Genomic DNA, 13,983 nt, shown 5'->3' with positions numbered 1-13,983 from the left:
CAAAACCTTTAAACTTGATGTCATGGTGGAAAGAAACACCAGTGAATAGAATCATAGAATAATAGAAAATTAGGGTTGGAAGGGACTTTAGGAAGTCATCTAGTTCAACCCCTGCTCAAAGCAGGACCATCCCCAACTACATCATTCCAGCTAGGACTTTGCCAAGCCAGGCTTTAAAAACCTCCAAGGATGGAGATTCCATCATCCCTCTAGGTAACTTGTTCCAGTGCTTCACCACCCTCCTAGAGAGAATGTTTTTCCTAATATGCAACTTAAACCTCCCTTGCTGCAATTTGAGAGCATTGCTCCTTGTTCTGTCATCTGTCACCACTGAGAACAGTCTAGCTCCATCCTCTTTGGGACCACTTTTCAGGTAGTCAAAGGCTGCTATCAAATCCCAGTCTTCTCTTCTGCAGACTAAATAAACCCAGTTCCCTCAGCATCTCCTCATAAGTCACATGCCCCAGCCCCTGAGCCATTTTCGTTGCTCTCTGCTGGACTCTCTCCAACTTGTCCACATCCTTTCTATAGTGGTACTCCAGCTGTGACCTCACCAGATGTGATTCGCTGGCAACCCTCCTACTAATGTTGCCAAGAAGGCTAACAGCATACTGGGCTGCAAGGGCACACTGCTGACTCATATCCACCTTATTGTCCACGGAAACCTGCAGGTATTTTTCTGCAGAGCTGCTGCTTAGCCAGTCAGTCCCCAGCCCATTCTGGTGCATAGGATTTTTCCATCCTAAGTGCAGGACTTTGCACTTGTCCTTATTGAACGTCATGAGATTTCTTTTGGCCCAATCCAATTTGTCTAGGTCACTCTGAATCCTAGCCCTACCCTCCAGCGTATCTACCAGTTTGGTGTCATCCGCAAACTTGCTAAGGGTGCAATCCATCCCATCTTTCAGATTATTAATGAAGATATTGAACAAAACTGGCCCCAAGACCGAGCCAAGGGGCACTCCACTTGATACTGGCTGCCAGCTAGACATTGAGCCATTGATTACTACCTGCTGAACCAGACAATCCAGCCAGCTTTTTATCCACCTTACAGTCCTTTCATCCAACCCATAATTCCTCAGCTTGCTTGCAAGAATGTTGTGGGAGATGGTATCAAAAGCCTTGCTAAAGTCAAGGTATAGTACGTCCACTGCTTGCCCTGCATCCGCAGAGCCAGTTATCTCATCATAGAAGGCAATCAGGTTGGTCATAGCCCAGGCTTTTGCCAGGATAGTTTGAATGGTCTTTCAGAAATATGAAAAATAAGCGTATATGAAAGACTTTATGGGCAAGGTTGTGATGTCAACCTTGAGAAAAGCACAGCAGCCAAGCCTCAATCTTCTGAGGGAAGAACTATAACCATGACACTTACATAAAAGACAAATGATCCTGTTGCTAGCCATGGCTTTGAATTAAAGTAGTCATAGGTTTTGTGCTTTACACTAAAGGCAATACTGCCAGTGTGCATTAGCATGCCCACCACATCAGACTCAGGATTGCATGGTGACCCTCTGTGCCTCAGTTCACCATTTGTAAAGCAGGGCTAAAATATATATAATTTAGGGTGGAGGTATTGGCAGCAGCTACCATTTTATCTGCTTGCAGTCCTGGAGACTACAGGGTTTCTAGGTGAGGGAGACCTACTGGGGCACTATCTCCTTATCATGTGGCATAAGATCAAAATATATTGGAACTTACTCAAGGTAGGAGAGGCACATATATGTATTTTACTTCACAAAGATGTGAAAATAAATCCTTTATCTTTTATGGTGTACACATATGTAATGGCAGTGCAATCAGAAGACAGCTTATATGATAAAAGTTTAGTTTGAGAACACAAACTCACTTGTTAATTGTTATACTTTGGGTACCAAATTCACACACCGCACTATTAATTTATGTTTTACTAAGGCTGCAAACAGATATTGCCCTGGGATAATTATTTTAATTATTATACTTATTTTATCCCAGGACAAAGTGCAATTGTTTGGACATTCATGTCTGTTGTGATGGAACAAATTCTAAAAAGATTCTTCTGATAAGAAATAGGAACAGTTTATCCTGTGACATTGTAAAGTGCATCTGAATGGTTATCCTGGAATTGTGCCATTGAATCAATAGCAGAAAAGTGGCAGTGCATTCAGCTGCTTACTAAACTGTAATTAGACAGGCAATGTGTGTACATACAAATCCCAGGGTATTTTTGTTCTGGGACAAACACAGGCAAAACTTTTCCAAGGATAAATACAATGTCTATTCCTAGGCTAAAAGAGGTAACTGGTTTATGAACTTGATGTATACTGTGATGATATGAGTGAAAATATTGCCTTAAGAAAATATAGCAAAGGCATCAGTTTATCTGCCTGGAGGAATTTTTCTCCACAGAAGGTGTGCAGAAGAAAGAAAAATATAATGGTCCCATTTTAGAAGATTCCTGAGAATCAAAACCACTATTTTATCTATGATTGTTTCTGTCCACAAAAATTGCTAGAAGGGATGTATTACTATATTTGCACTAAAGCAACTGGAGAATAGTTATTTTCTCCATAAAACAGAAAATAGTTTTATGGCCATTTAAACCTCAAAGGCTAAGTGTACCCTGCCTGATACATTTTTAAACAGACAGTCACAAGAAAAAAAACCCTTTAATGATCTAGAAGTAAAGTAACACTAGAAAAATGCAGTTATCTCTAGACAGAAATCTTTATTTATATTAGGAATATATATATCAGAAATATAAGGATAAAACTAAACCTTAATTGGAATGTTATTAAAAAAACCCTTGACTATCATGACTACAACATCACTCCAACACTACCACAACTTTGTTCTGTGTTAGTGGTCTGACACTTCCCCATCATAAGAACATCAGCAGTGTCATGCTGGGTCAGAGCAATGGTCCATCCAGCCCAGATCCCATCTTTGAGTGTGTCGGGAGGGGATGCTTTAGAGCAGGGGTGTCAAACTCAACCTGTGCCCTGGGCTGAATCTGGACCATGGAGACAGTCTGTTATAACTAGATAACTTGTCCATAGATGGTAAACTTCTCAGAGGCTTTCTGAAAATAAGAGGACAAAAAGAGATGAATGGCAGTATTTTGGTCATATATACCAGAAGTTTAATTTTTCCAGACTTAAGGTGTCTGTACCCGCCTCCGTTTGATCAAGAGTGCGCGCGCCACCTTCGCCCGGACCTGAGATCTTGCACACCCGGGCTTCGTTGGTATGCCCCAGGGTTTGCCCCGTCTGGTATAAAGGGGGACCCCAGAACTCACCTACCACGACTTTGATGACTCTTCCAGTGGGGGGTCTTCCCTTGGGGTATCCCCTGGTGCCAGCACTCTTCTCCGCGGGTACTCTCAGGGCTCTGTCCTCCCCTACACCCCGGCCATACGCCACCTCAGGTCTTCCTATCCTGGCCTCTAACCCATCCTCGTCTCGTCCTCTCTTGGCTCGGTCCCCCTAGCCACTACCAGCGGTCTTCGGACCGGGTATGTCTCTCCCAGTGGGGATGCTGACCTGGTCCCTCCTTCCTTGGGGTGCAGATGTCCTCTCTGCTTCCCCAATAGTCCCTGCCACCGTTACCCACGCCGTCGGCTCCGTAGTGCAGGGTACAGCTGGCCCCAGTCTCGGCGCAGCTGTCGCGCCTCCTGCTGCCCCGGGCGTCGGGTTCCCTGCTGACTGCTGCCCCACTCACGGGACTGACTTCTCCCCTCGCTGTCTCGCTCCTGGGAGCTCCACTGCGCTGCTCGCAGCCTGCTCCTCCTCTATACGGCGTCGTCCCGCACCCTGTGGGCGGCTGATCCTCTGTTCGCTGGGGCTCCGCGCTCCAGCTCTCGCCCTTCAGCCGCCCCGCTGCCTCGGCGGGGCCGTCTTTTGTTCCTCCCTGCCGGCGTGCCCCGCCCCCGCCGCTCAGCTGCAGCCGGATAAACGCCTGGCTGACGACCCGCACCGGCGCTGCCGGCGCATGGAGTTTCTTCGGCTCTTCCGGTCCTGTGGGAGGTAAGCAGACCCTTTGGCCGTCACGGGGGTCTCCCAGTGCCCCCCGCTCCCCTGGGACAGTGTCCAAAAATATTCACTTAACTTTACAAACTATGAATTAATATAATTAACTTATCAAGGACTACTCATAGTCTGTAAAGATTAAGAACATACACAAGCCTCTACAGATTTAGGTTCCCAATCTTACACTCATTAGAAAAAATAGAAATAAAAAAAAAAATTAATTTTCATAAACAGTAGGAATATGAAAACATATATACAAGAGTTACAGAAAGTGCATCTCGTATGCTATGGTAAAATGAATTCATTCATTGAATAGCACAAATAAAAAGATAGGTTTAAAGCGTACCTAACAGTGAAAATAGCCTTGGAGACCTTTGAAAAAGAGAGTTAAAAGAAAACAGATATAATAAAGATAGAGGTTTCCCATACAAATATGTTTGCATTAGTCACTCAGACATGCAGCAAGTTGAACTTAACAAAATTTTACGTTGCCCGTTGCCCTCTAAAAGATTTCAGAATGAAATAGGGAACCATATTGTTTTGACTTGTTTTGTGACCCATCCAACAGAATTCTACAGCAGGGATTTGCAGTAATTCTCTAATAATCTCTATGGGGTGATCAAAAACAAACTAAAAGCTACATTTTCTATTATATTCAACAGGACTTTTCCAGGAGGGTCAGAAATAGTATTTGTTTCAAACCCTTTTGGAGCAATTGACTTCAATAAATTGGCTGCCACAGTGAATATAAATGTTACATTTGAATCATTACATTTTTACTGAATACAGTAAAAATGAAAATCACCATGCAAACTGATATCTACATGAAATCCAGATACTAGCATACCAAATTACAGATCTTTTTAACAAAGTGAAATACACAATCTATAAAAAAAAAATTCTTCTCGTCCACAAATACTTTTGTGCCTGTGAGAGAGAGTGAAGTTTTATCCAGTAATTAAAATTAGCTGTCAGTGGGGAAAATCATGAAATATATAACCAGACAATAAAATAATACAAAGATGAAAGAGTCCATCAACCAGGTACAATACTGCTCTGAAGTTTGAGATTCATGGGCATCTTTGAACAATTAGAGCAAAATTGTCTAAAAACGTACATATGGGACTGCATCTTATTTATATTAAGGGTCCTTAACACTGCTTTACAGCAGTCTAAATGAGAATTAGGACCACAGGATTCTCTTAACTACAGGAAATTTAGTTTGATTAAGAAGAACTTTTCTGACTTGGAGAGTCTTCAAGCATTGAATCAAGCATTGGACCTACAGAAGCTGTCTAATCTCCATCCTGGTCACTTTGCCAGGATGGCTTAGTCAGGGACAATCCTACCTTGAGCAGGCAGCTGGATTAGATGATCTCATGAGGTCTCTTCCAGCCCTACTTTCCTGTGATAGCATGTTTCTAATTTTCAAACCATATTTTTCAAATATAAATGATCAGCTATGGAAATGACTAGGTCCAACTGTGAAGTGGTTGAAGTGAGCTATTTTTTAGTTATCTGAATACATAATGGCATTGAGGGATATTTTAACAGGAATTTTACTTCTAGGCATGATACAAGTTTAGGAAAGTTAATTGTAATGTTATATAGAAAAAATAAATTCACCTCTGAACTGAGATATAAGCTTGGAAAGGTTCAGCCCATTTACAAGAAGCTTATTGCACAAAGGAGTGAAAAGTCAGCTTCTGTGATTTAACTGCAAGATCATGGCTACAATTCCATAATTCATAAGTTTAATAAACCAAGAATTAAATACACTATTCTTTTCCACAAAAAGATAAGGGTTTTTCATTTGTATCCAAGATGCATTTTTTTGCATCAAATGCATTGACTTTCACACCTCAAACCTAGAGATACATTGCAATATAATGTGTATGCTAGTGGAAACATTTTGACATAAAATATAGACCATCTGTTAGAGACAGATCAAAGTAAGGAGGATATGTTCACCTCTGAGCAAGATTCTTACATATCTTAAGGAGACTGCAAAATACAGCTTCAGTATCACCTTTTCTTTTTTAGCAAATCAGAAATGAAAGCCAGTTAAAATATGGCTATGTTTAGTATTCTGTTATTTGTAAAATCCACAAAGGCAATTCTCTGTAAATATAATAACATTTTGATATATTTTCACATTTGGGCAATTAATTGTATTGTTCATATTGTGCATTGATCTCTCTTTGAATATCTCCTAAATTGGTATCAGGGAGATTCATGTATTTATCGCTGACCATTATGCCAGTGCTATGTTCTCTTCATTGCTTTTCTAGTCAAAGACTATAGGAGAGCAAATCAGAGCCTTTTACACATTCCACTGTGAACCTCATAAATATTGATTGCCTTAGTGCTAGCTTGCACTTCAGTTTGAATGGCACATCTGTGGAGAGTGGCCACACCTGATGGAACAGGAGCTGGGTTGTGTGGATCAAGGGATAATCCTGTCCTGGAGCAGTGTAATTCTGAGCTGCATATGAGTGCTTTAAGTCACTTAAAGGTGTTAATGTTTGGACAATCCAGGGGTTAAGAGCACCAGGAGCCACCCCAAATTAATGTGCAACAACTCCTTCAGTAGACTAATCAAATGAAATCTTTTCTTGCTTGGTTTATACCATAACTGAAATGCAGGATAGTTCTGTAACCTATAAGGATTGAGGAAATGTTAGTTGGTTGATTTTTTTTTGTTTTTTTTTTTTTGTTGCATGCCTCAATTTTGCTGTTGGTATTTTAGGGAAGCTGTACACTGTCAAGGCAATGCCCCCTGCTATAAATACCTAATTAGCAAGGATAACAGTTGTACATCCCAAATATTTATACACGAGAAAGAAAAATGTGGATTTTAAGGGAGCGTGATTCAAGGTGGGATCAATAAGATATTTTCTTAGGTTAGAAAAATAGGGAAGTCACAGCTGCCATACTACAGGAAAACTATGGTTCCTCTAGCCAAATATTGTGTCTGTAGGAATAGCCAGTGGTTGATACTTCAGAAAAAGCTAAGGACAATTCTGTAATGGACAATTATGTAATAGTATACCTGTGGGGGAAGTTTCCTTCTGGTACCAAATAGTCAGCAGTTGACATCCATTCTAGGCATAAGGTTTTATAGCCCTACATATTTTTCCTACTGTAACCTCAGATATTCTTGTTAATTATAAATTATTTTTATTTGGAGTGGGCAGAATTAAAAAAAAAAAACCAGCTGTTGAATATTATAAAAGTTATTTTCCTAATGAGTAGAATTTATTTTGTGTTTTTAAGTCAAAAGCCATTAGTATAAATTATAAACTTATAGCAGTCCCCTAATTCTTTGTTGGTAAAAAGTCCAGAATATTTTCATAAAGGTTAACAACACTCAAGTAATTGTTATGGCTATATATGCATGTGCCCAGAGACTGTTTTGATTCGGTCATTAGATTTGTTTACAAAACATTATTTTTGCTGATTATGGGGGTTTTATGTCTATCTCAACTTAAGAGCATCTTAACCATCGGGCTAAAGGCAAATCTGGGTGTGGAAGGAGCCACCGTGCAGCCAAGCATATAAGATTTTGAGGGCTAGTGAGGGAGTAAGCAAGAGGGAGTGCAACTCCGCTGCCCCCGTAATGATAAGGGTGCTTTTGATGGGGAGGTTGAGTTCTAGGCTCGTTCAAGTTCCCAACACTGTTTATACATTTTGTCCTGTGGTTCTTTAATGCAAACATGCATAAGCAGTTCTGGGAGCAGAAACCATACCTAGGCTTACTGCCTGCCAGGGGACTCCAGCTGGGCCTAAAATGTGTTGGTTAGAGCATTCTGCTGGGAAGTAAGAACAGTGAGTTTGACTGTCAAGCTGAGGAGGAGCCAGGGTGAGTGGTTTAATCAGTAGGCCATATACACCACCACCTCCGATTGTTTTTTAAAAGAACAGAGCAAGCCAATTTTCTGTACCCAAATGGATGACTTTGGAATCTAAGGTAGGCCCCTGGAGGGGGATCTGGGCTGTGAATATGTAAATCTCATAGGTGCCTAACTCACAGCTTCAAGGAGATGCCCAAGTCCAGCAGAGAGTATTTCAGACCCACCATGTTCTTCAGCATTTTCTATTGGCTGGCTTTGTGGTCCACCTACTTAGCAAGCCTGCTGTTGTGTATGCTAGTCCTGGTTGCCTGACTCTTTCCTCAAGTACAGGGGGGATCTGAGGCCATACCTTCATGAAAAGCTTACCATGCCTGGTAAGCATATCATAGCACTCTGGACAGGCTGCCTCCTAAATATGAAACTGTTCTGGTCCCTGTAGTTCAGGCATCTTTATGCATTTTACGTTAGACAGCCATTGATTAAAAATAGAAATAATCTAGTGGCAAAGACTAGAATCCAGGTCTTCCTCCTCCTAGAGGCATACCCTTACTATTGGACTACAGAGTTATCCTTGTTCTCATTCTGGCCCAAGGACTCCTGTACCCTAGTGGCCCATCTTCAATAGGCCTATTCTGTAGCCTGATAGTTTGGGCACTCCACTACAGGGAAGTGGGAGATGTGTGTTTGAGTTACTTCAGGTTGAGGAGAGCCTAGAACCTATCTCCCAGGGCATTTATACACATACATTTTTTTTCCCTAATGCATCGGAGATCAGCTGCTTTGGAGCAGACTCGATTAACTGAGTCTGCTCCGCACACGAGCTGGGGCACTGCCATTTTTTCAGAGCTGAAATTTTGCTGCTTATACAACTGTAAGCATTGCAGAGCTGGGTGCTTTTCAAAGTGCCTGGTGCTGTGGTGCTTGCATATGTAAAAATGCCCCCAGTTCCTGAGCAAATACTCTAATCACTAAGCTAATGTGCAAAAGATAGGTGGAACCACCACCTGTTTTGAGCTGAATTCAGTGCCCTGAGTTACTCATAGATTTTGACAACCTAATGGCAAGGTCCACTCTGCATCTGTGTATAAAGTGTGCTTTTTCAGTGAGCAATTTTAATTTAAAGGAGTATAGGTGAGACTGAGGTACGCAAATGGCTGCTCTGGTTTGTTCTGAGAATGTGTGCAGCTGAGTGAAGATTCTGAACTCCAAAACAGAGGTGCCTGCTGGAGGTAGGTGGTTATTGCATGTTATTATTAGGGTGCTGGCAGTAGGCCAACTTGAATCACTCTCTCCCTTTCCTCCTATTTTCTTTTATCCATTTTCCTTTCTCTCCATTCTTATTTACTATAATCGTTTCCCTTAGTCTGTTTTTGTCTGTATTGCAGATGCTACAATTCCATCCAACTGCTTTTCTAAAGAAACTACTCAGAAAGAATATCATTCAGTTTCACCTCACTCCTGAATGTTGAAAGCAGCAAAAAACTGCAGACCCTCAAGCTGAACAAAGAGCTTAAAAACTCTATAAAAGCCTGCAACATAGGTGGATCTAGGACCTTGAAAAAGTGGGGTTGGGCAGCAGATGTGATTGACACCACAGGGGTGACTGCAAACACTCAAACTCCAGCACCCCCACCTTGATCTGCACCATAGTTACCTCAAGCTGGAGCTACTGAACCAGGAACTGCATGGTGCTCAGGTTGGAGCTGGGAGGCATGCCAGCAGCTGCAGTTCCCTGTTGCCCTGAGCACTTGGATCCTCTGTGGAGTCTCAGCAACAGGGACTGCACTGTGATCATGGGGGAGATGGGGTTGAGGGATAGCTGAGGCCTCAGTCCTGGTTCAGTGAAGACAGACAAGCATTTCTGTGGCTCTGGTGACAGAAGAGGGTAGGGTGGGGAGGGGGTTGAGCCTAATGCAGGAGAATGGAAGGGCAAATGTGTGTAGTGATCACCAGGTTCCATAAGTGACTGGTGGGGGAGCATGGGAAGGGCATGTGCCCCCCCTGAGATTGGCCACCGCTGGCTTCTCCAGGCAGTTTTTGTTTGGCATCTCCCCACACTGCTGCCACTGCCGGCTTCTGCGAGTGGTCGCCGTTTGTCACCCCCATCCCTGCTGCTGCCGCTGGCTTCTGTGGGCAGTCACTGCTTGCCCCCCCGGGCTGCCACCACTGCTGCTGCCAGCTTATGTGGGTGGTTGCTGCTCACCACCCTGCTGCTACCCACAAACTATGTCCTCCCCAGTCTCAGAAGGCACCAGTCTCCCATGCCAGGTTCAATGAAGACAGTCGGGCATAAATGAGAAGAACTAAATATAACAACTGTAAAAGTTTGTTTGGCTGCAAGCTGAGTGGGTGAGCTGCACTCAAGAACTTTGCAAGAAAGGTGGCAAAACATTTGCAGAGGGTGCAATAGCTTTTCCAAGTAGAGGGGATGCTGTGCACAATGCATGCTTCTTACTGGAGTGCTTGAACTATGACCAGAGCTAGCCTTGCAAACTCAGAGCTCCGATTGACTACTATGAAGCCATAAAAAGCTGGGGGAGGGAAAGCAGATGGGGAGAAGCTAGAGGAGAGCAACGTCAGCCTGGAGCAAGGGGCCTAGAGACTCAGCCCTGCCTCCCCCTCAGGCAGAGGAAATGGAGCTGAGGCTTGCTGGGAAGCAGATATCAGAATGGAAGACAGCCTGAGACATCCCAGGAGAAGCTGATTCCTCACCTGGGTTGGAGCTGTGCAGCTATGGACACATGTACCCAGAGAAAGAGTGGCGAGGGGTTGGTAATCTAGCTGGGAGGTTGGAGAAGCTGCCTGGTTGGGGGCCAGTGGAGAGAAGTTCTTTGTTTTGGCTGGAAAGGCTTGTACTGCAGGAACAGAGACCTACAGAGGGAATTCCCTGTCTGCATGTGGAGGTGCTGGGGGAGAGAGAGAGACCAGAGAGGGAGCAGGCTATTAGAATCCCAAATCTGCATGGGTATGTGAGGGGACACTTAACCCCCAGTGTTTGCAGGAGGTGTATCTTTCAGAAGGAAATTAAAGAAAAGAAGCCTATTACCTTCAGTGGCTGATTGGAGACTTGTTTTTGCGGCGTTACCAAGAAAGACTAGAGTCCGCTTTCCCCAGAGCAGCAGAAGCCTTGCCTCTGTCACTTAGTGGTGCATCATAGTTATAGTTGTGTTGCCATTTATTGTTATGAGAAGGGGATTGTGACCAGAGGGAAATCAACCTGGGTTATGGTGGGGAGGGGGGGAACTGTTTTAAAGGTTATAATCAGGTGAATGTAAACATTGAGGTTGTTTGATGCAAGTGGGACCACCCAGGGTGGTGGAATTATTCACCTAATGTTGCAGTTGTAAATTCTATTCAGAGAGAGAGAGAGTGTAACGGTTTACATAAGCAAGTTTTATTGTGAAGCAGTAAGCAAGCTTCTGTAGTCCTTTAGCCTAAGTAACTGGCTGTTACCTAACTGAGGGTCCATTTCAAAATTTCCAACTCTTAGGGAGCATTAGAACTTCAATAACTACAGGGCAGGCAGAGTCTTACCTGCATGTGGATTATGGCTGTAAATGCCTTCATTCAGTGGTGGCTGCAAAAAGGATTAACAGTAGCCGTTGGCTGCACAGCAAGGGGAGAGGGAGAGCAATGCCTTTTTTTACACATTCATGTTGGGTGGCTCCTGGAGCTCTTAACCCCTGGGATTGTTCACACATAAACAGAAGCACTCACTATGCACCTCAAAGTTATGCCACTCCAGGGCTGGATTATCTCTGATTTGCACTACTCAGCTCCTGTTCCATTAAGGTATGGCCAATCCCCACATGTGATGCTCAAGTTGGAGGTGTGACTGCAAGCTAGCACTAAGTTGATCAACATTTGGGCAGCTCACAGTGCAACGTGTGACAAGGCCCTAAGACTTCCAGGGGAATCTTACTCCTGGTCTGCCCAGCTGGTTGGAGCTAATAGTCACTGGGTGAGCCTGTACGGAGTCCTGCCCCCTGCTTTCACTCCAGTGCCCCACCTGCTCCATTCTAACACCCTACCATGTTTAGTGCATGGAGTTCATGCTTCAGTTGCCCACCACTCATTATGCTACTGCTGGGGGGGAGGGGGGTCCAGGGACAGAACGAGAGCAGGATGTTGGGACCTACCTACTGCTGAAGCTGTCCCTGGCTGACCAAGGAGTGAGAGGAACCTCAGGGCCACTCTTCCCCTGCTCGAACCAGGTGCTGCTGGGAGTTTTGCACAGGAAGCCAGCTGAGTCAGGGTCAGGGTTAATGGCAGGTAGAACCTCCCTTTCTACCCAGGTTCCCTGCCTGGCCCCTTTTCCTGCAGCCTCTGGCATATCTTTTGGAGAGCTACACAATGGAAGGGGGATGTGACTGGACCAGTACACACTTCCTGGATCTGCTCCTTGCAGATGAAAAGAGAATGCAAAACAGGATGGAAAACAAATGTCCAAGATTTTTTTTTTTTTAAATGGATGCCTAAAATTAGGCTCCTAAATCCATATTTGGGTACTTGGAGCATATGGTTTTCAAAAGTACTGGCAGCCTGAAGCTCCTACTATAATTCATAGGATTTCACCAAACCAAAGACAACATGACTTGGCATGACCTGATATTTGTAAAGTAAGGACAAGAAAAGAAGGGGGAAAACCCTCTTAATTTTCAAACTTTTATACTCTGAGGACAATACAGATGCTAGCTCTAGGTAATGTTATACACACTAATCTTTTTAAATAAGTATACATATATAGGAAGTAGCACCCAATATTAAAATAGATATTAGTTAAACCTAAAGTCAGAAGGTAATTTATGTTTGTATAGTGCTTTGAATGTATAAAATACTACACAATTGACTTATTAATTATCATATAGTTAAGTATATGACCAGCTGCTTGAGCATCAAAGGTAGAAAGCTTCTGAACAAGACATGCGAGTGCTGCTCAGTGGAATGAGGGGTTTTATATATTAAGTATTATGATTCATAACAGAACAAATAAGCAGATGTGTGTAGTAGGATCTAATTTGTGTGTAGTTTGTGGTGTCAGACATAAACTTTGTGAAACAAATTTTTGCACCATGCCCTGATTTCTAGAAAGAATGATCACATGGTAGTGCAGAGGGCAGAAAATTATAAGGAGAGGATTCTGTGGGATAAATTTCCTTTTCACATTACATAAAAAACCTATGCACATGGTCATGATAGCATTCTTTAGGTTCCCCAACCTGTTACTGGAGAAGGGGAAGCCCAGCTATTATTCATTTTAATTTTGGCAATGGGATTCTATCATCTTTCAAATTTATCTGTTTAAAGTCAAAGAAAAATAAGGACAGTTCAGATTCTCTTTGATAGGACCTAAATGTCAGCTATACTACCACAAGGTCTCAGACATGTGTCTCTTATTGCAAGCCACCCTGAGCCTTTGTTGGGAAGGGTGGTATATACATCAAATAAATAGCAGAGCAATGGATTGTCAGGAGCGGGACAGGTCAACTATTTTCTGCCAAAGTCAAGTTTATATCAGACTGAAATATTTTTCAATGTCTCCTCAGACTCTGTAGCTATTCAGTGACATTCATATCAGTTTCACTCGCAGTGCTGGCTGTGGAATTGACAAGAGGGCCCAGAGGAGCCTTCCTGGGGCTGCTTTCCAACTGAAATACCTTAGGGAGAGAAGCCCACAGCTTCCAGGTCCCTAGCCCTTAGGTAGACCCAGAAGTGAAGCTTCCAGGGTATTTCTTATTCTAAAGAAAAAGAAGAAAACAAAACCACAAGTACTGGAAGAAGTCAACTATGCATCGTGGTGCTGGTTGTCTAAAAATCATTTTGCAGACTTATAATCTTGGAGCATGGAAGTTGTTGAGTATTTACCAGGGTATGTACTGCTGTTCACTGATTCAGATTTCTTAGCCTGATAAATTGGAAACAGGCATACAAAAGATGAATGATAGCAAGCTGATGTGTCTGTCATAGTGCATCCATGCTTGATGTTTACAGGCCAGCTTGTGGTCCCCTCAGCTGCCCACCACTACTGGAGATGATACAGAGTAGTATTTCTCAGGTATGTCTATATGTGCAATTAATTCAAAGCAATAAACTCTGGTGTTTATTGCAATAGAGTTTTATTCCTC

At 43.1% G+C, this 13,983-nt stretch overlaps 2 long non-coding RNA genes across 2 annotated transcripts; one reads left to right on the top strand and one right to left on the bottom strand.

Annotated features, from left to right (window-relative positions):
• Positions 1 to 2,684: 2,684 nt before the first annotated feature.
• On the bottom strand, positions 2,685 to 3,864 carry LOC109286401 (uncharacterized). The gene is made up of 2 exons (XR_002094413.2): positions 3,275 to 3,864; positions 2,685 to 3,058 (listed from the first exon to the last, which is right to left on the bottom strand). It is a non-coding gene; the product is annotated as an uncharacterized LOC109286401 (long non-coding RNA).
• Positions 3,865 to 3,901: 37 nt separating this feature from the next.
• LOC132250977 (uncharacterized) lies at positions 3,902 to 10,909 on the top strand. The gene is made up of 2 exons (XR_009462793.1): positions 3,902 to 4,001; positions 9,244 to 10,909. It is a non-coding gene; the product is annotated as an uncharacterized LOC132250977 (long non-coding RNA).
• The last annotated feature ends 3,074 nt before the right edge of the window (positions 10,910 to 13,983 follow it).

Source organism: Alligator mississippiensis, chromosome 1 (genome assembly GCF_030867095.1).
Source record: "Alligator mississippiensis isolate rAllMis1 chromosome 1, rAllMis1, whole genome shotgun sequence".
NCBI lineage: Eukaryota > Metazoa > Chordata > Crocodylia > Alligatoridae > Alligator > Alligator mississippiensis.
The sequence above is the reverse complement of the archived record's forward strand: the minus strand, read 5'-3'. Positions and strand labels throughout refer to the sequence as shown.